At 45.0% G+C, this 24,246-nt stretch overlaps 1 protein-coding gene across 1 annotated transcript in view; it reads left to right on the top strand.

Annotated features, from left to right (window-relative positions):
• Positions 1-24,246, top strand: part of EIPR1 (EARP complex and GARP complex interacting protein 1) — a 168,672-nt gene that overhangs the window by 117,205 nt on the left and 27,221 nt on the right. The window lies entirely within an intron of this gene.

Here is a 24,246-nt window from a genome sequence, read left to right as displayed (position 1 = left end):
AACATCTTCAGAATAGGAGCTTAGCTTGTTTACTGAGACTACTATATTATGGGCTGTGAATTAAATGTGATACTTCTGTGCTCATGAAAACTTTGCTCTCCTTTTCTTTTTGCTCCATGCAGTCACCAGGCTTTCCCTTCTCTTTCTGGCTGCAACTTGTTGAAACAAGCACAGTGGTCCATCTTTGGATTTCAGTGTACCAGACTTAGGTAGCATTTTGTCCCCCTTCTCTCTTACCAACAGTTATACCTTTTATTTATTTATTTATTTGTTCTGCTTGAATTGCCTGTGGTCATTACCCCAGTGAGTCTAATGTAAAATGATTTTAATAAAGCAAAGATCATTAGGTAAATAACAGGAAATCCAATTAAATCAAAGATCAGTAGAACAAAAGGTTATTTTAAGGATTGGGTAAGAGAAGTTTAATCTTAAAGTTACTTTTAAACAATTATTCACATATGTCTTAGAGCCCGATGTTGGGGAAGCCAGTGTGGAGAGAGATTTTTACAGATTCTCAGTCTACTAGCATCATAGTATAGCAAGCCACTGTTTCAGTGTATTAGTGCTGCTGTTGTTTATCTGTGGTACATAGCAGCCCTAACTGTCAATCAGAATCCCATATTTTGTAATATTTTTGAGTCCCATTTGTGCTGCAGTTTTCCCTATATGGTATATTGTTACGCAGCAGTGCAAAAGGATGTTTGCTTTCAGAGTAGGCTAAGTGACAGAGGTGTGAATGTTGCTTACCTGTCTGGGCTTGGTCTCTGTATGAATAGAGCATTTGAGAAAACCATAGCAAATTCAGTCACCCAGGTGTTGATATTTAGTAACCAACAATCCAGAGGCCTTGTCTACACTTCATAGTTCTGTCAGCAAAAGGCAACTTTTTTGCCAGAAACAGTGGGGGCGTACAATACTCCTTCTGCCAACAAAACTCTCCTGCTTTGCCATCAATATAAAACCACCTTGACAAGACGTGTAGAGCTTTTTGGAACAAAGTTAAATCAATAAAGCATCAGTGTAGATATTGTAGTCATTAAGTCACTGTAACTGGCGTCTAAGAGGTATTCCACAATGCCTGTTCTGACCATAGTAGTCAGTGTTTTGAACTGCATGTTCCCCTCCCCTTTCAAATTCCTAGGCAGCATTGAAATTCCTCAGCATGGAGAGCTCACGTAGCTACTGTGCGCCTGGATATGCTGCCTGGACTAGAGGGGAGAGATTACATCTTCTTGGTCTGTGGGAAGAGGAAGCTGTGGGAGAACTTGGATGGAATTACAGAATCAAAACATTGATGTGGAATCCTGCTTTCCCCAGCACTAAGATCACAGCAGGCAGGCAGGGTGGGTTGCTGCTGAAGTGGATAAGAGGCTCCTGCTGTTCTGTGCAGAGCCAGGGAGGAAGGTGGGGGCTGAGATTAGGGTGTTCCCCTCCTCCATGCTGTTGTGTCAGTCTCTGCTGAGCTGAGAGGGGCGGAGGAGAGAGGGGGTGCACACCAGCTGTTTGAGCACAAGCTTTTGCCTAAGATTGGCTACTTTTGACTGCAGTCTGAACATAGGGAGACAGCTTGCTAAACACACTCACTCTTCTCCAACATACGCTCTGGCACTGTCTCTGTATCTTTATCTCATTCACACACATGCACACTTGTGGGTTTCTGGTGTTTGTGTTCAGCAATGTTAGTTTGGTCATATTACCGAGAGCTACTTTAAAAATGATTTAAAATGTATAACTTTTCAGGTACACACAGCAATCATTTACAAGTTTCGTAGCATGGTACAAACAAACAATGCCCACTCAACCGAAAAGCCTCCCATAGGGCTTTTCTTATAGTAGTGTGTTCATAAAGTACAGCACATTAAGCAGTGTGGGATCCATGCTTTCTGACTTAGATGCCTGGATTGCAGGTTATCAGAGCAGTTGAAACGCAGCTGGCAATCTAGTAGGATGCGCATGGAATGATGGGACTGAGAAACCATCATAAGATGCCATATCTGCCCCATGAGGCATGGCAAACCCTTTCTGAAGTATGCTGCAGTCATTTGCACAGCGAGATATCTACCTAGTTGATACTGTGGATGTGCTCCACAACATGGACATGCAACAACGATTTAATTTAGTCCTGGGAGATTTCTGCAATTGTTGCATTTGGAGCCATATTAAAATTGCAGAAGTCTCTGAAGGCTGTTTAATGACAGTGGTGGTGCCAGTCAGAGGTGAGCATTAATAGCTGTGTATTTCATGAAAGATATTAGATGAAGTGGAAAGTTAGGTGAAGGATTTTGAAAGTAAATACAAGCAGTTTGGTTGATGTAATAGAGAGGAACAAACCAAAGGAGGGATACAAGAGAGGGATGATGTGATCAAAACGGTGAGATAGGAAAATGATTTTTGCAGCAGCATTCTGAATGCATATAAATGAAGCAACATTGCATTTGTCAACAGCAGAGAAAAGGACGTTGCATCAAGTTTTGAGGTGAGATGAGAATTTTTGGTGATACTCTGAGGTTTCTTTGGTGGATAAGTATGGACTAAAACCCATAGGATCATAGAAATTACAATACTGGATCAGACTTAAGGTCTGTCTAGTCCAATATTTTTGTCTTGGAACAATGGCGAGTACCAGATAATTTAGAAGAAGTTGTAAGAATGGCACAATAGGAAAAGTGGGATAATCTGTCACCTATTTTAGGTGTTATCTTGGTCTCTAATAGAGATTAGATTAATCCAGAAACATGAGGTATAATAAGCTCTCTAAAACTTTTGTTATAGCTTGTTAACCCTGGATGTACTTGGTCATATTCTTGGCCTCAGCAACTGCCTGGGGCAATGTTTTCCAAAATTTTAACAAGTATAGTTTACCTTCTCTCTTCTGTTTATTATTTTTTAGATTTTATCACATCTCCTTTTATTTTTCTCTCCTCTGAGGTAAACCAGTCTGTTTATATGAAAGTTCTGCATCGCGTGATTGCTCATGTACGTTCCAATGTTGGTGTGCACCCACACATATGCGCAGTTGCTGGAAGTTCTTTTCCCCTAGCAGGTAGCAGTTGGGTCAGTGCAGCACCCCCTGGACTGGCACCTATATAGCGCCCCATACAGGCACTACCTGCCCCACCGCCTGGTCAGTTTCTTCTTGTTGCAGTGTCAGTGGCTGGACCTCCCCTTTTGCCTATGCGAGCAATCATATCATAGCTGGTAGCACTCAGTCCTTATCTGTAGACAGTTCTAATTGTTAATAGTTTAAATAGTTCAGTTAGTTAAATAGTTGTAATTGTTCTTAGTAGAGTAGTTTGTTAGTGCCAAGTAGGGAGGCTGCTCCCCTTCCTTGAGGCCTCGGCACCAGGGCATGCCGAGGTCCCCGGGCTTCAAAGCCTTTGGAGACTGAGGAAAGCGCATACCAAAAGTGACCTGCACTCCACCTGCCTAAAGTATTTGGGCAATCCTATCAGTGGTACTGCTGCCCGATTTGCAGGACATTAAAACCCAAAACTTTGGAAGAAAAGGCGCAGCACTTCAAGGTCTTGTTGATGGAGGCAGCTCTCCAGCCAGAGATGTTCCATCTGCGGGCTGAGTACATCATCGGTGCAGAGTGCCTTAGCACCGAGCTCAGCCATGACATCGACAAAAGGAAAGGGAGCCTGGTGCCATGGTGAAGTGCCGGCATCTCACTCTCCCAGGAGAAATGAGTTTCAGGCCCTGGTGCCTCACAAAAAGACGAGTTAAGCCATGCCTGAGATCACTACAGATATCAAAGATAAGGAAAATGTCCTTGTAATGCTTAAGGTATTTGCTGTCTCTATGGAGACCTAGGTGCTAAGTGTCAAACTTGAGAATAAACTCCAGTTCAAATGTCTCCTTTTGCACATTTTCAGTTCTTTAATGCTATGGCCTGTTCCATTGAAATTCTCACTGACAAGTTTATCTGTATTCAGGTTCCTGATGTCTGCCTTGTGTTCATTCATTCTTTGGCAAAATGATTGTACAGTCTGTTCAATATACATAGCAGAGAGGCATTGCTGGCACATGATGTCATATATAACATTGGTTGAAGTACAGCAGAAGGAGCCCCTAATCCTGTAACTAACGTGGTTAGGTCCAGTGATGGTGTCTGCAGAATAAATATATGGACAAGGTTGTCAATGGGGTTTGTTGCATGGAAAAGTTCCAGGATTAGTACTTCTGTGATATGGCCTGTATGGGTTGTATGCAGTGTCCAGGGAGGGGTAGCACCTCTGGTGTGGGGACTTGTTGTGTCTCTTTGGGGGTAGTTCGTGCACCTGTGGTCCCCACCTGGTACCCAGCTCTCACCTGTGGTTCCAAGAAGCTGTAGCATGCAGTGGCCACACCCTGATAAACCACTTCGACAGGTGGGCTAAACCAGGAGGAGGTAGTCAGCAGGTCTGAAACCTGTGGTGAGATAGGGAATTGCCTATCCCAGCTTGCAAAGTTGGCCCCGGGTGGACTGGGTGGATGAGATCAACAGCAAGATCCAATGACCAGGAAGGCGGTTCTGCAACGCTCTGAGGAGAGCAAAGGGCATGAGAAGGCACCAAAGACAGCATGGCCTTCCACTGCAGCCTAGGAAGTCCCAGCCGTGATGACTTTTCATACCACTGGAACCAAGCTTCTGGGGTCGAGAGACTGGAACTGCCCCTGTGCAACGGCTTTTCCGCTTTAAACATTCTCCCGCACAGGTTTTTTGCACATTCTCATCACCTCTGGTAGGGCCTGTGGTTGCTAGTGAGAATTTTCCTGAGGTTCGGTGGTTGTCTGTAGGAAAGCACAGGCTTCTCACCCAGGGCCACTGAGCGTGCTGCATCATGTTCCAGTGTAGATGGTGGATTGTTGATAATGTGCTGGAGGGGTTTGGGCTGGGGGTTCTTGGTGACAAGTGGTGTTCTGTTATTAACCTTCTTGGGCCTATCTCAGAGTAGCTGATTTCTGGATATTTGTCTGACCCTGTCAACCTTTTTTTAAACTTCTCCCAGTGGGAAATTAAGTTTTATGAATGCCTGGTGGAGATCTTGAAGTTTCCACATCTTTAATATTTGCAGTGATCTCAGTCAAGTCAGTTAACTTAATAGACACTTGCAGTAAGTAATTTTCTTCCCGCTCTTCCCCAACCTTCACTCCCCCTCCTACTGTCCTATGTAGCTGATTTGTCAGTTTTCATTTAATTTTTTTTCTCTCTTTCTCTTAAATTCTCATTGTGCTGTATTACTTTCATCAGAATTTCCAGATCTGAAGAAGTAGGTCTGTCCCATGGAAGCTCATCACCTAATAAATTATTTTGTTAGTCTTTAACGTGCTAGAGGACTGCTTTCTTGTATTGTGAAGATACAGACTAAAATGACTAACTCTCTATGACTATTTGCATGGAATAATATCTATTTGCATGCAGTAACTGTCCTTGTCCTATTGAAGTATTGAGTTCTTTCAGGTGTGTTTAGCATTCCTCTCTTCTGTCCAAGTTCCCTTGGGGCAGCTCTGTCGTCCCATGCTTAAGGTTTCCTTGAATGTTAATTAGATTCTTCTAGCCACTCACTCTCTGACACAATCTTAAAGCTACCACGTTTCTCCCTAGTTCAAGTCTGTATCAAATATAATTTCTTTCGGGATGCTGGCTAGTGTGTCATTAGTCATACTTCCTTAATAAAATATTTTCTAAGAATGTGTGATTCTTAAGGGGTTTTCCTCATTTTTTGGCTGGGGCTCTGGTGTAGACAGGCAAAGTCAGTGATAAAGAAATGAAGGAGATTTGGCTAATGACAGCAGTTATGTGCTAGCACCTGAAAAATCTGAATAATCCAAATTAGAGTCAGTGGAATTCTAAAGAACAACCTAAGATAAGTATGTGGCCAGTACTATTTTAATATATGACTGGATTGTTTACAACATAGCATGTTTTGATGCTCTGTGAAAAGCCTCAGTTTGAAAAGACTAAAGCCACGTCTGCACCAGTGAGTACTTTCAAAATTTCAGGCCCTCTTTTGAAAGAGAGAGTGGAACATCTACACACACACAGTGCACTCTTTCTAAAGAAAATCCAAGGAATGCGCCTCAGCTTTTGAATTCGGTCTTTCTAACTTGAAATAGGAAAAGCCCCCCCTCTCGAAGGGCTCTTTTGAAAGTAAACGGGTGTAGACATTCAGCGACCCACCCTTTCGAAAGTGGCACCAGCCATGGCACCAGCCAGCTGGGACGCAGAGACATGCTGGCCAGAGCCTGTGGGGCTCTATGGTCCATGCATCCAACAGCCCTTAAAGCTGCACAGACCCAGAAACCCTGTAGCAGGAAACTGAGAGCGTGCAGGCAGCTGCCATTACACGCACTGCTCCTGCATGCCCCTGCGAGCCCTGCCCTGCAGCCTCCGAGTGTAATGGCAAGCAGCCAGAGACTCACAGGGGACTGCCCATGCTCACAAAAAGTGAGCCCCTTCCTGGATGGAGCCACAGCTGAGACTTTTGGTGGCTGCATTCAGGTCCCCCACCCGGATCACCCTCTGCGGAAGCATGGTGTTCATGGCCCGAACCACCTGCATGAGATGAAGGATGTATGCGCTCATGCCATCAGGGGCTCCTTTACCTGCACATCTACTAATATAATATATGCCATCGTGTGCCAGCAATGCCCCACTGCAATTTACATTGGCCAAACTGGACAGTCTCTCTGTAAAAGAATAAATGGACATAAATCAGACATCAGGAACGGTAATGTACAGAAGCCCTTGGGGGAACACTTCAATCTCCCTGGACACTCAGTGGCAGATTTAAGGGTGACAGTTCTGAAACAAAAAAATTTCAAAAATCGAATGGAGAGAAATCTCTGAGCTTCAATTTATTTGCAAATTTGACTCCATTAACCATGGATTAAACAGAGTCTGGGAGTGTCTCGCAGATTACAAAAGCAGTTTCTCTGCTCTGGGTGCTAATATCTCCCCATTAGACTCTGACAAAGTCTCACATCCCCCGTCTGATCTGACTTGTTTTTTCCTCTTTTGATAAGTGCTGTTGATACTGGGCCATTTCCACCTTGCTGAATAGACCTTGTCACCTCTGGCCCTCCCTCTTACTGGGACCCCACTCTTTAAATACCCCTCTGAAACACCCCCCCAACTCATGCATCTGATGAAGCGGGTCTTTGCCCATGAAAGCTTATGCTCCAAAATATCTGTTAGTCTATAAGGTACCACAAGATTTTTTGTTGTTCTTGAAGCTACAGACTAACATGGCTACCTCTCTGATATGTGCACTCATGAGGTGTGTGGGAAGTGCCAGCCTGTCCAAGGCCTCTCCCGGCCTCCCCGCCCCCAGGGCTGCCCCCCAGTTCCTGATGGGCCCCCTTTCCCGAGATCCACCCCCCCCGGTGGGCGTGTGGCCTGAGCTTGCCTTACCTCCATGACAACAGCCCTGATGGTGTCCTTGTCCATGCCAAACTGGTGGGCAATGGAGCAGTAGCTATCTGGGATGACCAGTTTCCAGACAGCTACTGTGACTTTCTTTTCGACAGGGAGAGCAGGCTGCATTCTCGTGCCCTAATGCCACAACGCCGGGTCTGCCAGAGCTCCAGGAAAGCCTGCCTCCACATTCTAAATTTTGGAGCCACCTGGTGTCATCCCATTCCCCCTCACCAGGCACTCCCACCAGTCGGAGCTACTGGGCGGAGCTCCAGAGCTGGCAGAGAACCTGGCGGGGGAAGGATGCTGGAGGACTTGCGGGTTCAGGGGTTCCATGGCCATGCCAGGGGGATGCTCCCAGCAGGAGATGGAGTGCAGCTGCCACTGCTGAGGACAGCAGAGCAACCACACTACTGACAATGGCTGAAAGCAGCTTAAGCTGCTGCTGGTGGTCCATGATGCCTTGTCTGTTCTGGCATCTGTGGGGCTTGTAGCAGCTCCACAGGCCTTGTGCTGTGCAGGACAAGGCTGTTGGGGAGGGGCCCTTTAAGGGGGTGACCAGCTGCAGGCTGAGAAGGGCTTGTCCACCATGCGACCCCATCCATGGTGTTTCCTGGCTCTTTCTTTCGAAAGGGCGCTGGGGACAGTGTAGATGCTCTCTTTCGAAAGAGCACCTCTCCTTTTGAAAGGGCGGATTGGACGTGCCAGCTTCTACTTGTGTGTGGATGCTGTGTTTCGAAAGGGGATCTTTTGAACTGTCAATATCGAAAGAACGCCTTTCGAAATTGCACTCTAGCATAGATGTAGCTCACAAGTGTTACTGACTTCCTTAGACGAGACAATAAAAAGTTCCATCAATTTCTCCATAACCCCATCTAAAATATTCCAATATATCACATTGAGCACACTATTTGCATCACATACTTCGGAACTCTCAATCATTTCTGAATGTCTTTTTCTCTAAGAACCACTCTTTTGCCATGGTTAGTCAGTTTTCTTAGTGATTCACTTAGGTGATATTTCCTTCTCCAGTGAACCAGAATCCATGTAGGTAATAGGGATTCATCTTTGACAGCCAAATTTTGGCAACCAGTGGAAGGTTTTTCCCCTCAGAATCACCGATCTCCCAGCATTTCAGTTTTGGCTAAATGTGTCAGTTATTATAAAACTGATAGGTTTTCATCTTGGTTGATTTTTTCCTTGAAACGTGTCTTAACCAGGGTGACCATCTGAACCATATTGGGTACAAGGGTCCTGTATATGGGTCCCGACTTTTTTTTTTAAAGGGATGAATTGTCCCATATTTAGACCCTTGGGGGCTGGGGCTGGGGATGTGAGCATCTGCAGCTAGTGCTTCCCCAGAGCTCTGGGGCCGGGAGTGCCCACGGATGCTGGTCTCCTGGGGCTCCACGGCCAGGAGTGCCTGTGGCTGCTGCTTTCCATGGCCAGGAACGCCCACGGCTGCTGCTTTTCTGGGGTGCCAGGGCTGGGAGCACCCGTGGCTGCCACTCCCACAGGACCAGGAGCGCCCGCAGCTGTCACTTCCCCAATGCTTGGTGCAGCTGGGAGGAGCCACCCCTCCCCCCATATCTCCCTGTCCCGTGTTTGGGACAGGGAGATATGGTCCCCCTAGTCTTAAGCTCCCATCTAGAGGTTCTGATTACTGTGAGTCCAATTGTGTGAAAGCCAAAAACAATGTTTTGTAATATCTAAAAGAGTTTTTCCAATCCTTAAAGTTATACCAATTTAAGTCAAATATTTCCCAGGCTTAAGTAAGTTGTTGATCTCCATTGAGAAGCTAAGTGTCTCCCTTTTCCAAAGGGATTCATTTCATGTTACAAGTGCTGAGAAATACTGGGTTTCAAAGCTTATGGATATTTGATGTGTAGAAAAACTGACCCAAGAATGAGTGTTGTCAATAACAAGGGTGGGAAATTTCACGTCTGAGGGGAAAAGGAGGAGAGATTTTTTTTAGGAAAAAGAAAAGATTTCTTTAAAAAAAAAGTCTGTTCTGGGATTTGAAATGTTTGTAGTAATGCCCTGGAAATGGATTAGTGAGCAGACAGTGCATGGTTACTGTATTTTCATTTAAGCCATCATCTCCATACGTAAAGGGTGTTTTGAAAATGAATGTGATGTCAATATAGTTAAGATTTTGTTTTGTCTCTGTACAACCCATTTGTTCAATGGAGTTCAATGTACATTGCAAGTTTAAAACCAAAGTTTTATATGTTCATGTTTTTCTGTTTCTGTGCACAAGTGTGTGCTTATAACAATAAAAGCAGGGCACTCTCGGAGATTAGCAAAAAAAGAACAGAACTCTGTGGGTCTTGAAAACAAGTTCAAAGCACACAATGCAACTTCGACCTATAGCTCAGAAAGTCTGTTCTCACAAGATTTAATAAGAAAAAAAAATTAAATGTGTAATCCCAAAGGCTTTATGTAAAAGCTCTCCTAAATAGAGAACATTAGTGTCCTCCACAGTTGATTTAGAGGTTATAATCATTTTTATAAGACATCAGTATTGGTATCCAGCGAAGTCTTCAAGGAATGGAAAAAAGTCCATGTCTGTTTACTGTATGTATTTGCAAGCAAATTACTCTGAAGAAAATATAGCATGAACAGTGCCTACAAAGATAAACTGTTGAATTTAAACTGGATCAGATACGTAGAAGGGTTAGGAGGATAATCAGAGGAATCAATTGCCAATCTTAACAGAGGAGACCAAAGAGAGTTTAGCTTGGTAAGCCTCATACAATAGTTTGGAGGGAGTATGGCTGGAGTAGTGGGAACAAACTAGTTTTAAGATGAAGTTGTTTCAATTTACGAGCAGGATTACATAATTTGGATCACCTTTGATAACTGGGGTGGGGGAGGCAGGGAGGACTTGGACTTGGTGATTTAGGAGGACCATTTCAATCCCATGTCCTTAGGTATCATTTCTTCTTAGAATGTTACAGCAGAAGTCATGTGGTGTCCGACGACTTGATGGCCTGCTTCATTCTGGAAGAGATTATGGAAAAGTAATTGGCCCCAGTGTAGTTCTATATCCTTTGTAGGTGCATATTGTCAAACCATCAGAAAGAAACTGCCCTCACTGCCTGTCACACTTTTCTCAGATAATGCCATATATGCCACCGTTCATTTTCACTAAATGAAAATATAATCCAAGGCTGCAATAAAACATGACACATTTTTCTCTATGGCCAGAATATGCCTGAGTATGAGATCACTTACACACATGTTAATCAGGAATGGTTCTTCTGAAGTCAGTTGAATTACACTACTATAAATGAGGTTTGATGGAAAGTAGAATCATGCCCAAGATAAAGCCTATCTTAACTGCTAATTTTTGCTGCTTCAAGAATTTTACATCTTTCTTTTGGTGCAGATTTGTCACCATTATAGAGTCTACTGATCATAATCATAAGGGAAAATCCTAATCCTCCTTTTAATGCATTTTTCACCCCCTCACCTCCAATTCTGGAGAGTTGAGGAAAATAAGAATATATGTACCTTGAAAAATTTTCATGCTTGTATTTCTACCTGTTACTCTTTTTTATGGGCTTCTGCTATTTGATCTTGCTGGAGTTCACAACCCTTATTTTTCTAATTTAAACTAATTCTAAAATTTTACAAAAACATTTGTAATCAAACTACAGGAACCTGCAGTTCTTCAATCATCCAGTCAGCCTATCATAGGAAATATTTTTAATCCATAATTTATTGTCCCCATAGTCCAATTTCATTTCCTTTTCTTTTTTGGTCTTTCAACAATTTTGTCCACATCATTTTGTGATTTTCACTACAGTATTTAATAGATATATTTTAGCCTGTCTTTCAGCCATCTTAAAACCAAGCTGCTTTTAAAAAAAATTGCTCGAGGACATGACCCAGGGAATCTAGTCTGATGCTCGCTGTCAGTAACTTTTCAAATTAAATTAGCTATTGTTTGCCATTTATAATCATTAGTTGAACTGAGAAGAGGTCTAAATCTATACGATCACTCTACGTTTTGTAAGAGAATGTGAAAAAGTTCCTCAAATGGACAATAGTGCAGATGTCACTAAATCAGGTAGATCTTCGTATGCAGGTAAATGCCATCTTCAGCTGTTCTAAACATACTGCAGTATAATTAAATAGACAGAGGCATTGAAGCATGGACATCTTATATGTTCTTTCCATCTCAATCAAAATATTCATACCAGAACTGTGGTGTAGTGGCCTGTTTTTTGCCAGCAAATGTATAAACAGTCTTGTCTTGCCTCCCAAAAATGACCTATATGACCTGTTTTTCTCGGCCTTTTGCATGACCTTGACCTTAGATATTGGAAAATGCAATGACCCTATTTTAGCTCAATATTAGCTTCATTATGAGTCAGTGATTCTCTTCTGTTCCTCAATTGCTCATTTTTCCTATATGTGTTCTCTTTTTTTCTTATTCTTCCTCCTATTCCTTCTGTTAATCCCACCTACGGGTCTTCCATCTCTCCAAAATGTTCTGTTCAGTTCCATGTTCTATGCACACCATATGCTAACTGGTCGTCCTTTATGACATCCCTATACTTCTTGAGTCAGGCTCTCTGGTTTTTTGGGGTTTTTTTGATATTTTGAACTAGCTTGTTGCATAATTTTCAGGAATGCACTGTACATGACCAAATCATCTTCACTTACATGCCCTCTTTCTTTATTTACTGGTGTTACTTTGAGTGTGTCTATAATTTATGCATTCCTCCGAATGTCTTCCTTGCTTACACCACTCATCATTCTCAATATTTGCATTTTGAGGGAACAGATTATTTGCTAATTTTTTTCTTTGTCCAACATTTAACACCTGATATTAAAACTGGATGTAGCACTGTTTTATAGACTTCCCTTGTTAAGCTTATTGGTGTTTTCTTATAACATGAGCGTTGGCCCCCTTACCTCTGTTCACACCCTTCCCTGCCAGGAACAATGCCCAACTCCTGGTTCCCAGTTGCAGCGGTGGAAGTGATGGATAAAGGTAAGTGGCAGCATGACATGACAAGTTAGGGGTTGACTGGCATGGAGAGAATAGCATGTGCAAACAGCATGAACCAGGTGCCTCCTTCTGTATGTTCTTTGTGAGGATATCCAGAACTATTATGAACAAGAAAGGGCTCAGTGCTGATCCCTGATGCACTGCCATCTTTATCCATAGTTTGGTCCACCAGTAAAGATTCTTCTTCGAGTGGTCCCCGTGGGTGCTCCACAATAGGTGTCAGGCTTGCCCGGCACCGCAGATTGGAAATCTTCCAGCAATTTCTCCTGGATCGCGCTGGTGCGCGCCGCCCCCAGCTGTATGCACAATCCGGTCCCTGCTAGTTCCTTCTCAACCGCCATTGGCTGCAGACGGAATCCACTTAGGCTAAGGCCAGAGTCAGATTAAATAGTGGTTTTTTTCTACGTGTCATTTGTTGTTTTTGGTTATTAAACAAAAAAAAAAAGAGAGAAAGCAAAGACAAAGAGAATATCAGCAAAAAAAAAAAAAAAAAAGAGAGGAGTGGAGAAGAGAAGAGCGGACGTGAAGGCCATTTAGGCCGCCGGCTGCCCCTCAGGCCAGTGATCGCTATTTGGGGTGGAAAGGCACGGATTAAGTGCTAAGTACCCTATTAACAGTAAAGGACTCACCGCAATGGCCTCTTCAGGTTTTAAAAAGCTGAGTCATGCCGTGAAGCTATGCCGGCCTCCGTGGGGCATAGCGAATGCATCCGATGCCTGGGGGAATCACAGGCTACCCAGAAGTGTTCTCACTGTGCTAAGCTCACAGCCAGGGCCAGGAGGGACAGAGTGATGAGGCGTAAAATGCTCTTGTTGATAAGGCTCTCCAGCCGGACTTGCCGGAGAAGCCTCACCCAGAAGGGCCCTCTGGGTTGCATAAGAGGAGGGCAGTTTTCTCTGACCCCCTCGGTGCAGAAACGGAGGAAACTCTCCCTGGCTCGATCCTTGTCGGCGTTTGCAGCGAGCAGGACGAGCGGAGCACACAGCCCCCAGCCGCATACTCAGGCAGGCGGCAGCGCGGCAGCACACATGGCAGAGGCTGAGCCTCCGGTTATACAACAGCCAGCACGCGTGGTGCCTAGAGCGTCAGCGAAGCAAACGCCGGACCCGGCAGCACCACCACAGGCGGCACCGGCCCCCACGGCACCAACGGTGCAGGGGAGCCAGGCACGGAGCCTGCAGGCACCGGAGGAGGATACCCGTGCGGCACCGCAGCTGACGGTGCCGAGCGCGGAGCTGACAGTGGGGCCGAGATCCCCGGCACGGGAGGGGGCGGTGCCGGCCCCGCAGGGGAGGGGAAGGCAAAATCAAAAGCCCGGCACCGCAGTCCATCTCCGGACAGGGCTGCGCTGCTGTTAGCACCAAGCCCTCCCCCTGTGATACACACACCGCATTGAAGGCCTGTGTCTCCACCGGCCCATCCGGAACCTCCTTCTCCGTTCCTCCAACCAATGTCACCATGGCCATTTCTGCGATTGGATCCCCTGGAGTACTATCACAAGCCAGTTTCACCTGTATCTGTGTCATCGCGGAGGTCTTGCTCTCCCAGACATTGGGGGTACACACCCTGTGAGTGGTCTAGGTCTCCATCCCCGGACCCTTGCCCATGCTGCCATGGTCATCCTTATCATGCTGGACACAGACACCACAGGCCTACACCCAGGGGCAGGTCCCCCCCGGCCGCTCAATACCCCCGTGGGCACTCCCAATCGGGGACGGAAACACAGTTGTCTCAGGGGGAGTTAATTTTAGAAACCCGAGCCTTTCCTTCACAATCCTCCAGGGAGCAAGTGTATCATCGACCGCAGGAGCCCGAGGGTTCGAGGGAGGTTTACCCTAGTGGTTCTTCCTCATCCTCCCCAGACGAGGCCATGGCCCCCAGAGATGTCTCTCCCCCGGATGACCTTAAACAGTTTCAGGAGCTGTTTAAAAGGGTGGCTTCACGCAAGACATTCAAACGGCAGAGGTGCAGGAGAAACATCACAAACTCCTGGAAAATTTGAGACCCCCGGCTTCATCCAAAATTGCTATTCCGCTGGACGAAGCCATTCTGGAGTCAGCCACTACTATATGGCAGACTCTGGCCTCTGTTCCGCCTGGCAGACTCCGGCCTCTGTTCCGCCTACGAACAAGAGAGTGGATAAGAAGTACTTCGTCCCGGCAAAGGGCATGGAGTTCCTCTTCAGTCACCTACAACCAAATTCTTTGGTGGTCGAGTTGTCCCAGCAGAGGTCAAAGGCTTCTCAGTACAAATCGAGGGGATCAGACAAAGATGCTAAGAAGCTAGAGCTGTTTGACAGGAAGGTATATTCCTCTTCTACCCTGCTATTGAGAGTGGCAAATTATGGGCACACCTAGCAACCCATAATTTTGATAATTACTCCAGGCTTACTCCCCTCATGGATTCACTTCCGGAAGACAAAAAGCCGGTGTTAAAGGTGATTGTTCAAGAGGGCTACGCAGCATCGCGGACGGGAGTCCAGATTGCCCTGGACGTGGCAGACACGGCGGCACGTTCAACGGCTACAGCAGTGGTCATGCGTAGAGAATCCTGGCCCCAGACGTCGGGTATCCCGAGGGACCTACAGGCGAAGATCGTGGACCTTCCCTTTGATACACAAAAGCTGTTTGCAGACTCAACCGACTCGGTCCTTGACTCCAGTAAGGACTCGAGAGCTACACTTAGAGCCTTGGGCATTTATACTCCCCCATACAGGAGGGAAAAATTTTATCCTCAGCAAAGACGCTACGCTTACAACCACAGCGTGCTCAATATCAACGGGGCTATGGCCAAAGGCGCTATCAACAGCAGCAACAGTACAGAACTCCTAGGTGACGTTCTCAACAAAGACGTACCCCCGTCGGGTCAGGCCCAAAGGCAACAAGTTTGAAGGGTATGTCGGGCTACACTATCAATACCCTCGCTCAATGCCACTCTCATCTCATGTTCCATCATCGCCTCAGACCGTTCCACTCCCAATGGCAAAAGATCACCACAGACAAATGGGTGCTGGAGATCATAGCCACGGGTTACGCGATCCCCTTCCAGTCGCTTCCACTGACGAAGCCTCCCATGAGGCCTCACCTCAGGGACACTACCACGAGGCGAGGCTCAAGCAGAAGGTGAATCACCTTATGTTCATAGGGGCAGTGGAAAGAGTGCCGGAATAATTCCAGGGGTAGGTTTTTATTCACGCTACTTCCTACCAGAGAAGAAAACAGGAGACTGGAGGCCCATCTTAGATCTTCGGGGCATCAACTGTTACTTGCGCAAGCAACTTTTTCGGATGATCACAGTTGCCTTGATACTCACGGCACTGGACGATGGAGACTGGGTTGCAGCACTCGACTTACAAGATGCTTACTTTCATATAACAATCCACCCGGCACACAGATGCTTCCTCCACTTCACGGTCGGCCAGGAGCGCTTCCAGCACAGGGTTCTTCCGTTTGGCCTCTCCTCGGCCCCCAGAGTCTTTACCAAAACCCTGGCAGTGGTGTCAGGCTACCTGCACAGACAGGGGGTGTTTATTTTTCCCATATCTGGGCGACTGCCTGCTAAAAGGGGCCTCGAAGGCAGAGGTCTCACGCATGATACGCGTCACAGCAGACACGTTTTTCTTCGCTGGGCCTAGTCATCAACCTCACAAAGTCAAAGTCCGAACCCACACAACATATATAGTTCATAGGGGCATGCATAAACTCTATCACAGCAAGGGTGTACCTACCCGACACCCACTTCCGCGCCATCAGTTCGCTGGTGCAAGTCATCACATACAGCCCCATGGTGCCGGTCTTAATGTGCTTATAGCTGCTGGGCCACATGGCGGCAGCGACGTTTGTGGTACAGAATGCCAGGTTGCACATGTGAAGCCTGCAGCATTGGCTGGCGAGCATTTACAAACCGGTATCCCACACTGTCCACAGAGTGGTGTCGCCCACAACAGAGGTGCGCAGATCCCTGGCGTGGTGGGAAAACCCCGAGAATCTGCTAGTGGGGGTGCTTTTTTACCAACCACAAATTTCTATTTTTCTTACTACCAACACCTCCCTCATAGGATGGGGAGCGCACATCGGCGACAAGGTAACGCAAGGGCTATGGTCACCTGCGGAACAGACACTGCACATAACCATACTGGAGCTCAGAGCAGTGTTCAACGCCTGCAAACATTTTCGAGATTACCTACATGGCAAAGTAGTCGGGATTCAATACTGACAATACCTCCACTATGTTTTACATCAGTCGACAAGGAGGAGCACGATCCCGTGCCCTATGTGCGGAAGCAGTCCGAATGTAGAATTGGTGCATCACCAACAATATAACGTTGAAAGCCTCATACTTGCTGGGCGCTCACACCGTGAAAGCAGATCAGCTGAGCAGGCGCTTTGCAATCATGCACGAATGGCAGATCCGCTCCGATCTGCTATGGCGCATTGTTCGTACATGGGGGTTTCCCCAGATCGATCTGTTTGCCACCCAGTACAACAAAAAGTGTCCCCAATACTGCTCCAGGGCAGGAGTGGGTTGGGGTTTCCCTGGGGGACGCATTCATGTTTTCATGGAGTGGCTCCCTACTTTACGCATTTCCCCCGCAGCGCTTATCCACCAGGTCTTGCACAAAGCCAGAAGGGAGAGAGCTCGCATGATACTCATAATTCCACTTGGGATCGGCAGCAATGGTTTCCCTTGCTTCTGCGCATGTCGGACCGCCCACTGCTCCCTCTACCGGTGGCGCCGGACTTACTCACGCAGGCTCAGGGGTCCATAGTGCACCCGCACCCTCAGGGTCTGCACCTACAAGCATGGCTAATCCATGGCTCAGCTCCTTAAAGAGCACGTGTACGGAGGGAGTACAACAAGTCCTGGAACGTAGCTGAAGGACCTCCACCAGGAGGACTTACAAGCAGAAATGGACTCGATTCACAGCCTGGTGTTCCGCCAAGCAGTTAGCTCCCCTTGATGTTCCTATACCTGTAATACTAGAATACTTATTGGACCTCAAGAGAGGCGGGCTTTCTCTATCCTCGCTAAAGGTCCACCTCGCCACTATATCAGCCTTTCGGCATACAGAGGAAGGGCCCACGGTGTTCACCCATCCTATCGTTACCAGGTTCTTGAAGGGGCTGGTACACCTGTACGCCCCTTGGAAACCGCTTCCACCATTGTGGAATTTGGACTTGGTGCCCAGCACGCTATCGGGTCCACCTTTTGAACCAATAGCCACAGTTCCCATACGTCTCTTTACAATAAAAACAACCTTCCTCCTTGCAACTACGTCAGCCCGCAGGGTGAGTGAGCTCGCGGCAGTGATGGCAACACCGCACTGCACAGTATTCTCAAAGGAGGCGGTAAGCTTAAGGCTGCACCCAGCCTTTGTTCCAAACGTCTCTTCGGAGTCCAATCTTAACAAGCCAATAGTTTTACCCTCGTTTTACCTGAAGCCTCACAGCTCCGGCAAGGAGGCATGCCTGCATCTCCTGGATGTCAGGAGGGCATTGGCCTTCTACATAGACAGAGCTAAGTTCTTCCGGAAAACGGACAGGCTCCTAGTCTCTCTCGCTCCCAGGTCAAAAGGAGAAGGTCTCTCTTCACAGAGACTCTCAAAGCACATTGTGTCCTGTATAAAAATGTGTTACGAGCTTCATAATGCTCCTTTGCTGGCCCCGCCCAGGGCTCACTCCACCAGGGCGGTGGCGGCGTCAACAGCCTTCTTCAAGGGCATCGCGTTAAAAGACATCTGTAGAGCGGCGACCTGGTCATCCTACGACACCTTTGCTGAGCATTATGCCCTGCCTCAGGTATTTGAAGAGGATACCCGCCTGTCGACAGCAGTCCTCTCGGGGGCAAGCTGCACATAAACCGATTACCCACCTCCTTACTTGGGTTACTGCTGGGTAGTCACCTATTGTGGAGCACCCACGGGGACCACTCGAAGAAGAAAGAGAAGTTACTCACCTGTAGTAACGATGGTTCTTTGAGATGTGTCCCCGTGGGTGCTCCACCACCCGCCCATCCTCCCCACTTCGGATCTCTGTCCAGTGTTTTTCAGGAGCATCCGAGGCGGTTGGTCAAGGAACTGGTGGGGACCGGATAGCGCACGCGGCCGGGGGTGCGCAGGGGGGCGGCGCGCGCCGGCGTATGCGCGATCCAGGAGAAACTGCTGGAAGATTTCCAATCTGCGGCGCCAGGTGAGCCCGACACCTATTGTGAAGCACCCACAGGGACACATCTTGAAGAATCAACCGTTATTGAGACGTTAACATTGATTGCCAGGGAGTGAGATGTGACAAAAAGTATTACTTCAGGTTGAGCATATTCACAGAAAGTACCCCATGTTATTTTTCCTTCTGAAACTTGATTTCTCTTATCTCTTCCTTTTTGTTTCATCCTACAAAGGAATATCTTGAAAGACAATGGTATGTCTTCACCTGTTAGGAAGAAAGGAGGTAAAAAAATGCCATAAAGAGCTTAATGATGCCAGACCATACTTGTCATACTCAGTATTTTGAGTTTACTTTGACCTGAAAGCATAGATCACTTACCTTAATTCTTCTCAAACGTTCTTTCCTTCTGACTCATCTACCTAAAAACAGCAGGGAAATGGAAACAAAAATAAGAAAAGTGAAAAGAAGCTGCAAAGAGAAACTCTGCATTGGAGCCTACGAGCATGCTAAAATTGAGTCATGCGGTGGTGAGGACTTCTAAGAAAAATGCTGAGTAGCTGCCCCTGTACCTTCCCTGTATTCCATTCTTGCTAATCACCATGCTGTTTTGCACTTGCTGTTTTTGGGGGTAGCTTATATACAAGGGAGCGATGGGCCACTGCTTCCCATGTTTGGATTCAACAATTTTCTTTGATCTCTGGCCATTGTTCACTTTGGCATGGGAATAAAAATGTATTAATATGATTGTTAACGTCTATTAATGAACGAGAAGATAATGCATGCATGCCAGTTTTGTCAGATCACTCTTTCTTAGAAAACTACTGCAAACAACTTCTGGGCAATTTGTTCTCTCCAAAGGCAGTTAAATGTGGAGTCCAACAAGTTTCCAGCTTGTGTCCTTCCTTGCTGTCTGAATGCTAGTGTGAAAGTATTGGAGTGTTATCAGAAGGCTCTTGTGTTACCACTAAAATGATGATACTTGCCTCTGCAATTCTTTTTTATTGAACTCAGAGTCCACCATCTCATTACTTTCCCAATGTCTTCTGAAAGAGCAGTCTGAATGAAGTTGAATTGCTGGTAGCTCAAATTGGACAAGGATGTATGCTTGCTGGCAGTGAGAGATATGGTGAAGTGTGCAGGCTCAGTTTGCACCCTCTTCTCATTTTATGTATTTAATTTTAAGCAAAATGGTAGCATCAGGGTCCTGTTGGAATTTTTGGATAGTATTATGGCTCATAGTGACATTCAGCCTCTCCAGTTATCCAGAAGACTACTTTTTCCTTGCATTATAAACCTGACAACAGCCTTTTATATACTTGCTATTTCCTGGGTTGGGTGTTGTAATGCCCTCTATATAGGGTTACACCTCCTAACTACAGCTACTGCAGAATGCAGCTGCCTGTTTCCTGAGTTGTGAGGCTCACCACCATGAGTTAATTTATCTCAGCTGGTGATCTTTAACAATTTAGATCTTTAGGGACTTCATTACTGGATATACCATTTTTCACCCTGTAACCTGTAAAGACAGTAATGATAAGATGAGATGTGTGCGCTACCTGAATGAACTGAATACATCACGTTTGGAGACAAAAATTCCTCCATTAGGGATATCATTTTGGAATTCACTGAAGTTGAAGGGCTATCAGAGGTTTTAGTCTGGCAACCTTCAGGGCAAGATGTAAGCCTCATGTGTTAGCATTTGATTAACTGTTTTATTTTATTCTTCTTTTGTGGTTTATTGTCTGTAATTAAAGTGCCTAGCTGCTGCAGACACAGAGGCACTGTAGAAATTAATGAAATGTTACAAAAATTCATTAAGGAGAAAGAGAAGTTTAAAGGGAATTTTCTCATTCTCTAAATCAGATCTATTATCAAATTTCTATTTGTTATGAATTTTCAAATCATTCAGAGAATAAGATTGTAATATGTTATAGCTGTTTCAGAATTATAAATTTAAAGAACTGAAATGTTTCTGGGAAAAAGAAAAAAATCAAACATACCCAATTTTCTCATTGTAAATGCCACACATCTCAAATCTGCCATGTCTTCAGAGTATCATTAGTATTGTTGTTATGACTATAATTATTATTATCACTTATGTAGAGCGGTTTAACCTCCACTCTCAGTACTTTGCAAAGATATGTGATCATACGAACATATGACATAGGACTCGAAGTGACCTCCTGGATTGCAGTAGCAGGAGACTAAGTTGATACAACCTCATCATGTAATCTGATTTAAGGCAACATACTGTGTTAAGGTTATGAATGGTTCATGTATCTGTCTGGGCTACGGATTATGCATACCTCCATGAGGAGTTGTTTTTAACAGTTCCTGTATGTGGGGTGGGAGAGTGGTGATTAAGATGAATCACTCAGATTATAAACACCTTGTGACAGAGAGTTAGTTGTAGCATCCTGGTCCCTGAGGTTGCTTCAGCACAGAGAAGGTGTCAGGCTTAATTGGAATCAATCAACTTGTTCCTGATGGGAATTGCTGACCCTTGGACATAGTGTTGGGCAAATTAAGTAAATAGTTTAGTAATGGCAAAGGTATATGACTGAAAGAAACAGGAAGTAAAGAAAAAAAAGCAGTCAAGTAGCAGTTTAAAGACTAGCAAAATAATTTATTAGGTGAGATTTCGTGGGACAGACCCACTTCTTCAGACCATAGCCGTACCAGAACAGACTAAATATTTAAGGCACAAAGAACCAAAAACAGTAATGAAGGAGGACAAATCAGAAAAAAATGATAAAGGTGAGCAAGTCAGAGAGTAGAGGAGTGGGGGGGAAGGTCAAGAATTAGATTAAGCCAAATATGCAAACGAGCCCCTATAGCAACTCAGAAAATTCCCATCCCGGTTCAAACCATATGTTAATGTGCCGAATTTGAATATAAAAGACATCTCGGCTGTCTCCCTTTCAATAGTGGTGCGAAAATTTTTCTTCAGTAACACGCAGACTCTTAAGTCATTAACAGACTGGCCCACTCCATTAAAATGTTGACTAACCGGTTTGTGGATCTGGAGTATTTTTATGTCTGTTTTGTGCCCATTAACTCTTTGTCTAAGGGCGTTAGAAGTCTGTCCAATATACAAAGCATCTGGGCATTGTTGGCGCATGATGGCATATATGATGTTAGTTGAGGAACATGAGAATGTGCCTGTGATTCTGTGAATAACCTGGTTAGGTCCAGTGATGCTATTTCCAGAAAAGATATGTGGACAAAGCTGGCAGTGGGCTTTGTTGCAAGGAAAAGTTCCAGGACTGGTATTCCTGGGGTATAGACTGTGGCTGTTGGTGAGGATCCTCATAAAGTTGGGAGGTTGTCTGTAGGAGAGAACACTCACGTCACCTAAGGCCTCCTGGAGTGTGGCATCCTGATTAAGGATAGGTTGTAGGTCTTTAATAATTTGTTGCAGTGGTTTGAGTTGGGGGCTGTAGGTAATGACCAGTGGTGTTCTGTTCTTGGCTTTTTTGGACCTGTCTTGGAGTGGCTGGTCTCTGGGTATTTGTCTGGCCAGTGTGACACAGTTGCAAAAACAAGCACACATGATTCTTGGATTTATTAACAGGAGTGTGGTGAGTAAGACACAAGAAGTCATTCTTCCGCTCTGCTCTGCACTGATTAGGAGTATTGTGTGTGAGTACAGTATCAGTTGGAGTATTATGTCCAGTTCTGTGAACCACATTTCAAAAAAGATATGGAGAAATTGGAGAAGGTCCAGAGAAGAGCAACATGAATGATTAAAGGTCTAGAGAACATGAGCTATGAAGGAAGACTGAAAGAATTGGGCTTTTTTAGTTTACAAAAGAGAAGACTGAGAGGGGACATGATAGTGGTTTTCAAGTACCTGAAAGAGTGTTACAAGGAAGAGGGAGAAACATTATCCCTGAGGATAGGACAAGGAACAATGGGCTTAAACTGCAGCAAGGGAAGTTTAGACTGGACAGTAGGAAAAGCTTCCTAACTATCAGAGTGGTTAAACATTGGAATAAATTGCCTAGGGAGGCTGTGGCATCTCCATCTCTGGAGACCTTTAAGAGCAGGTTAGACAGACATCTTCAGGGACTGGCTAGACCATGGGTGTCCAACCCGCGGCCCATGGGCCGCATGCGGCCCTGGGCAGCTAGTAATGCGGCCCCACAAGATTGTAAACTTTTAACATTATTATGTGATTTATGTACATTAACTATATTATATATTTTATATGCGGCCCAAGACAATTCCTCTTCACTCAATGCGGCCCAGGCAAGCCAAAAGGTTGGACACCCATGGTCTAGACGGTACCTGGTCTTGCTGCGGGGACAGAGCACTGGACTCGATGACTTCTGGAGGTCCCTTCCGGGTCTATTTTTCTATGACTCTGTGCTTAGGTTAAAAACAACAAGAAGTCCTGTGGTGCCTTATAGACTAACAGATATTTTGGAGCATGAGCCTTCGTGGGCAAAGACCCGCTTCATCAGATGCTTAGCTTGATGTAATAGAAATCACACTTTATTTTCCATGGAGTGTCACCACTCGTCTATTAATTCTGCAGTAGTCTCTTTCCAGTTTGGAATGACGACTTGTAAATTTAGTGTTTTACATAGTGAACAAGTATAGTATATATTTGCTTTAGGAAACTTGGCTTCAGTATCATTCTGGCATGAAAACGGGATATTCTAATTTTTTTTTCTAATTCAGCCAGAGATTAAAGCAGAAAATGGGTTGTGTGATTCCTTCTTGATATTTTGGTGAAGTAGGACAGAATTCTGATAAATTGACCAGGTGTTTCATACTCAACATCTCAAACTTGCCCTTGAAAACTAGAAAGACTTTAGGGCATTCAAGATGTTTTTGGGTTTTGACAGTCATCATTCCATGAGGGATATTAAAGTACAAACTAGATATACCATCTTATATCTCTTAAATTTCCCTGAAACTTTTTATTTAACCTAAGTATGTAGTCTTATATAATTTTACCATATTATACACTTCTGTATCACAAACCTTTAGTGTATTACCATTCCTCCCTCTTATTAGATTTTATTTTCTCTTTGATCTTTCTCAGTGTGAGTTTTTTCAATAATTTAGGAATATTATATCTATTGCTTTTATACCCTAAAAATATACAGCAAATAAATTTTTTTCTTTTCAAAATTACAATGTGTAAGGCACATCAGATAACTTTAAACATGCGATTTTGGCTATTAATGATGACATATTAAAAGACACCATTCCTCTTCCTGCATTATGTATGTTCCTTAGTCTAAAATGAGTGTTTTCAACTATCAAAACATCCTTTACTATAAGGGCTTGTCTACACAAACAATTAGATAACAGCAAGCTGCGGAGTGAAACTAGTCTATCATGGTCTAACTGACCGTTTTGGGTCTGTCCCACAAAAGCTCATCACCTAATAAATTATTTTGTTAGTCTTCAAAGTGCCACATGATTGCTTTTTTGTGTTGTTTTGTGAAGATACAGATAAACACAGCTATCTCTCTGTGACGATTGACCGTTTTTGAGCTTGTTGATGTACATTTTTCCTGGGAGAATTCTGCACCACTCTTCACATTGTGAATTCATGTCCCCTGCAGATTTTTTTTTCCCTCTGTAGAAAGTACATTCTGACAAAGAACCTCTACAGTAATGTCAGGAGCTATTATGACTCTAGA

The sequence above is a fragment of the Carettochelys insculpta genome, chromosome 3 (genome assembly GCF_033958435.1).
Source record: "Carettochelys insculpta isolate YL-2023 chromosome 3, ASM3395843v1, whole genome shotgun sequence".
NCBI lineage: Eukaryota > Metazoa > Chordata > Testudines > Carettochelyidae > Carettochelys > Carettochelys insculpta.
The sequence above is the reverse complement of the archived record's forward strand: the minus strand, read 5'-3'. Positions and strand labels throughout refer to the sequence as shown.